Here is a 6,339-nt window from a genome sequence, read left to right on the forward strand (position 1 = left end):
ACAGTTATAGAAGTACAAATAGATTCAGTAATTCCTCTAAAACAGCTCCTGGGGCAATCTGAACTTCCTGCAGGAAGAACATTCTTTGTTGTACCTTTTGAATTATGGTTCTAACATTGAGCATCTATTTCAAGTCCTGGGAGATTATAGAATGCATATATAGAATATAACTGCTGATACTGTGCTGTCGAATATAGTAAGGAGCAGTAAAATAGAAGGGCTCCTAAAATCCACTCCACAGTTTTAAGCATGGTCAGATCCAGATCGTTACCGTATATATGTACCATAGGGCCAGTTTTTGTTTAACCTCCCATCTATATGCAGACTCCTCAGTGTCTCAAATGAGACCTATAATCGTTATATTGTCTTCAAACTTCACAACTTTAACAGGGTTCCCTTGAGGTGCAGTATCTAAAGAAAGAGGCTGCACCGCTTAACTATTCTATATTTTCTAATAATGCATTTAAGGCATTTGTGGTTGTATTTTGGAAACTAAAAATAATGGATGCTGATGCTTTGCACTATGCTGGATTCCCATTAAAAAAATTAAATCAAATTGTCAAACAGAAGTAGAACATAGAGCCAGATAGGCATTAGTCAAAGTATCTGGAAGAATATTGATCCACATGGGACTTCCGGTTTGGGCTTCTTCGTCAACGGACCGAAATAGCTATTGTCCGCAGTTTTGATCCATGCTCACCGCTGGAGTGCCCTGAGCTGCCCAGATTTGGGGCTGAAGCTACCCCGTAGAGGTGGTGAAGAAGGGGGAGCCATCAGCGGGGTTGAGGAGAGCCGCATCTCTCCTTGGCTGGCCATTACTCCCTTTCCCAAAGGTGGTTGCAGCGGTGGTTAGAAATGGCCACCTCAAAGAAGAATCCGACCGGACAAGATTGTGCAGGAGGAAGTTTAAGGAGAAAGTTTGACTGACTGGGTTGAATGGAGAACATCTATTTAAGGTATCTGTAACCTGATTTTTAAAGACTAATACTATTCCTAAAAAAGATTTTAAGCTGCGAAAGAGAAAGGGAAAGGAAACAGAATTGGCTTTTTTCCCTCTAACATGGACAGTTTTAACTGACTTGGAACATTAAGAAGAGATTCGAATAAGAAATTGATACTTATCCACTTTGACATGAATAGGCTATTTCTAGCTGAAAATAAAGTGTCAAAGGGATAAAGATTCTTGGATAATTTAAAAACTTTATTTAAAAAAAGAAAGAAAACAGCGGAGGGAAAAAGGAAAAAAGAGGGTGGAATCTGGAAAATGGAGGAGACCACCTGGAGCTTTAAAAAAATTGATAGTGGAATTTTAACAAGGCTTGCGAAAGATACATTGTAGCTGAAACTTTGTTATAAGATAACAAAGCCCCTGGAAAGAGAAAGTGAGAAAAGAAGCAAGAAACAGTTTTGGATTATTGGATGATTCCTGGAACTTTGGATGGAGCATCCTAATGAAATAAAATAAAATCAATTGGGGGTTGTTTAAAATTTTTTAAAATGGCATCACTCCTTGAGTTAAAAATGAGACTTAAAGAACAAAAAGAAGCACAAGATGGAAGAGGATCTTTTGGCTTCATATTTCAATTTTTAGAAATGGAGATCTTGAACTATGAAAAACAAGAAACGCTGGCAGAACAAGAAGGGCGGGACAACGAAGAAGCCATCTTTAATGACCAAGCAATTTTAAGCAGGGTAAAGAAGGGAAAGGGGGGAAAGGGAGTTAAAAACTTAAGCACTGAAGCAACAACCAAAAAAAAAGAGTAATTTGAAAAGTAATAATATCAGGAAGAAGCAGAAGGGAGGATCACAGAAGGGAGAATCAGATAGAAAAGGGAATAAAAAAGGGGAGGGAAGGACATCTGGTTTGAGCTTATTTGGCGACAGACCGAAACCTCGTTTCTGCGAGGTTTCGATCTGTGCTCGGCGCTGGAGTGCCCCCGAGCCAGCTGGTTTCGAGGCTAAGCCACCCCGTAGAGGTGGTGAAGAAGGGGGAGACTGCCTGTAGGGTTAAGGAGAGCCACATCTCTCCTCCCCAGTTGGCCATTACTACCTTTCCCGAAGGCGGTTGTAGTGGTGGTCAGAAATGGCCATCACAAAGAAGAACTCAACTGGAAAAAAATGTGCAGGAGGAAGATAAGAAGAGAAAGTTTTGGTTGACCAGGTCAAACAGCAAAAGCAACAAATAAGGTACCGTGGAATTGAAACTATTAAAAAAAAACAATAACATTGTTCCCTAAGAAGATTTTTAAGCTGCAAAGGAGAGAGAAAAGGGAAAAGATTTGGGTTTTTTTTCCTTTTCCTATACTGACAGCTAAGAGACTTAAGGAAGAAATTGGAAAAATATCCACTTTGACATTAATAGGCATTTAATGCTGAAAATAAAAAGTCAAAGGGATAATAAAGATTTCTGGATAATCAAAAGCTTTTGAAAAGAGGAAAGGAGAGAAAAAGAATAAAAGGGCAAGATCTGGAAGGGAGGAGACTGCCTGGAATTAAAACGAACTTACAGCAAAATCTCAACAAGACTTCCAAAAGATACATTTTAACTGAAATATCGCAACAAAAACCCCAGGAAGAGAAAGTGGAAAAAGAAATAAGAAGAAATAACTTGGAACTATTTGGATTACTTGATGATTTCTGGATTTTTGGTTATTGTATTTGAATGACTAAAATCAATTGGGTGGTTGTTTAAAACTGTTTAAAATGGCTCCACTTTTAGAAGAACTGAAAATGGAACTTAAAAAGTACAAAGAAGATGCACAAGAAGGGAGAGGTTCTTTTGGCTTCGTATTTCAGTTTTTATAAATGGAGATTTGGAATTATGAGAAACAACAAGAAATGCCTGCAGTACAAGAAGATTGCGACAAAGAAGAAGCCATCTTTAATGAACATGTAATCTGAGATGGGGGAAAAAAGGAAAGGAGGGAAAGAGAATGGAAAGTTTAAGATTGGGAAAAACAACTCCCCAAAAAATAGAGTGAAAAATAAGTATAAAATCAGAAAGCAACAGAAGAGGGAAATGCAGAAGAGAGAATTAGAAGTAGAGAGACAAGGGGGTAAAAAGGGAAGGGAGAAGAAGAGGGGGAGGAAAGAAAGGAAAAGAAGTTATAAAGGACAGAAACAAAATATAGAGAAACAGGGCCTATTTAGAGATAATGGGTGAAAATTTAATGGAAAAAGGGATTCTGCAAAGGTACATAAGATACTATTGTTATATTAGAAACAATTTTAGAAAATATGAAACAATGTACGATTAAAATGTTTGATAAAATAGCTATTGTAATTCAGTGGAATGCTTGTCAATAAATAAATGTAACAAAATGAATATTTAATGATTTACAAAACGTGTGAAGAGAAATAAGGGAAAAATTAATTATGGAGATTATATGTGTCTTTAAGGAAGTATGATATTTAATTGAAAAGAAGTCTTAAAGATGTTAAGATTTTAATGATTATTAATGATAGAACTGAATTGGAATGGAATGAGGGTTTATAATTACATACATTTATAATCTTTTTTTTAAAGAATATAGTGTGTATTATAAGAATGTACCAAGCAGAATTTGATTGGAAATTATGTATTATGTATTATATTGAAGGTCATAACCTTAAGGTATATATTGAAGTTTAAATAAGAGTTGAATGGATGTAATTAAAAGATATAATGGTGTCATACTCCAATTAGTAACTACAGGAGAAAATTTGTTTAATGAGAAAAGATAATATGAAATTGAAACAGAACAGACAAAAGTATAAATATAATGATTTGAATTGAGATGAGATAATCAAAATAAAATTGAGAAAATTAAAAGAGGGGTAAAACTATATAGAAAATGTAGAATAGTATAAGACATGGAATAGAACACAAAAAGGAGCATGAAATAGAGTTTTGTGTCTGTATAAAGAAGTTCAACCTATTTAATCATGCTATTTTCAAAGAAGGCGTTTTATCTGTATTTTGTATGTGTGAAAACCCAAATAAAACTATTTAAAAAGGGGGGGGGGGAGAAGAAGAGTGGGAAGAGGGAAAGGAAAAGAAGCTACAAAAGACAGAAACAAGATATAGAGGTACAGGAAAAACATACAAGAATTAAAGGTATAAACCTATTTAAAAGACACAGAGACAATAGTTAAAATTTAACTTGAGAGGATTCTGCAAGGGTGCATGGGATAGCATTGTTATATTAGAAATAGAAAAGGGTTAGAAAATATGTTAGATGATTAAAGTGATAGAAAAAATTTCTATCGATGTGTAGTGGAATATTGGTAAAGAGGATAAGGCTCTCGATTGAAAAAGAACATTTAAAAAAAACTGAAAAGAAACATGGAAGATTTTTATCAGTTGACAAGATGAACTTGAATAAGAATAATAACTTTCTTGACTACTGTTAATAACTATTGTTTGATTTTTTTTTTACTTAAAGACAGTAATAAGTAAAATATGAAACATAAATGATTAAAATGAAAGACAACTGATATTACTAGGTAATGTTTGTTAAAATAAATAGAAATGTAAAAGATTGTTATTAATATTAATGGCAAAGCTGTACTTGAATAGAATAATTATTCCATTTACTATTGTTATATACACAGATATATATACGTTTTCTTAAGTTTTCGCGGGTACTTTCATGTATGGTATTCAGCTTTGTTCAGGTATTTTCCCACGTCATTGTAGTTGTGCTTTTAAAGATATATATACGTATATACTTTTTTCTTTTAAGAATTTAGTGTGTATTTTAAGGGAATGTACCAAGCAGAATTTGATTGAAAATAGGTATGTGTTATAAAATAGAGGTTAGAAAATGAATGTTATAACTATAAAGATGTAACTTAAATTTTTAAATAAGATTTGAAAAAAGATACAAAGGTGTTACATTCCAGTCTAGTAATTACAGGGGAAAATTTGTTTTATGTGAAAAGTTAATATAAAATTGTAAACAGGACAGATGAAAGTATAAAAACATTGATTAGAAAGATTTTAAAAATTAGAAAAAGATACGTAATTGAATTAAGAAAGGAATGAGATAATTTAAAATAAGGCTATAGGAAGTAAAGAAAGGGAAAAGCTATTGAAAAAATTGTGAAAATAGTTATAAGATATGGATTAGAATGTATAAGATAAATATGTATTGAGTTTATGTCTGTATGGAGAAGTGATAACCCGGGGCCACACTGTTCTCAAAAAAAGATATTTTATTTACATTTGTATGTTTTGTGAAAACTTAAATAAAACTTTTATTTAAAAAAAGGAATATTGATCCCCATGGATACTATACTGCAGTTAGCTTCATGTAATAAGGGGGGAAAAAACACCCTAAGATTACTGTTTTATTGCTTTACAAAATAAGATTTAAACAAATTGAACATGCCCAGTTTCTCAGAATTCTGAATTGATTTTTTTTAAAAAATTGCTGCAGATATGTTTTTCTTTTAACAGTTCTGTCCCTTCTAGGGTGACCTAAACTATTGAATGACTTGTCACGGAATTATTTCTTAAGTTGTAATGATTTTTATTGTCAGGAACACTTATAAGCTGAAGTCTGGGCAGCATTTAGCTGCTATATCCTACCTTGTTCTTAGAGAATTCTTAGAGAATTCAAACAAGTTTCCAATATCCCTGGGCAACTGCCCCTCTAATCTTCACAAAGCACTTTTCAGAAATTCTTTAAAAATGACAAGATTTGATAGTGGTCTGAATGAAAAAAAAGTACCACTACGAAATTCTGGTGTTACTTTATCACTGCTTTGAAGGAGGAGAATATGCAGAATGTATATCATGGCAGATTACATGTTGGATGTAATATGCATGTATTATTCTGGCATGCAAATAGGACACATACATTGGCTTAAAAGAATTGATGAACTAGAAATTCTAACTTGAAAGACTGATTAGGCTTCATTGTGCTTAATATGCTTCGTTTGGCAGGTGGGAGACTGTACTTTGCCTTTCATTCCCAAAGGTGGATGAAGCTATCACAATTGCTACATTTAATTTACATGTAAATTAAATGTAATTAGTACTGTTCATACGATTATTTCCAATGTGTTAACAACTTTTTTCTTCTTATACGTTAAAAATTACAACATCAGTGCAATTTTGGGAGGGGATTTGGCAGCAATGACAAATTGGCAGGTTGATCCCTAATTTTAAGGTATGGAAGAAATTAGTGTAAAGTACAATCATTCTAAGTGATGTGCATACACTGGACCACAATTTAGACTTGGAAATAGTCTAGCTGAGATACAAGTAAGTTGGTGAAACTACATCATTAAAACCTGTAAATAGTAACAATGTAAAAATGTAAACAATGTAAAAAATGAGAAGAGAGGACTCAC

The sequence above is a fragment of the Notechis scutatus genome, chromosome 3 (genome assembly GCF_049901735.1).
Source record: "Notechis scutatus isolate UNSWTSFEM ecotype Mainland chromosome 3, rNotScu1.2, whole genome shotgun sequence".
NCBI lineage: Eukaryota > Metazoa > Chordata > Lepidosauria > Squamata > Elapidae > Notechis > Notechis scutatus.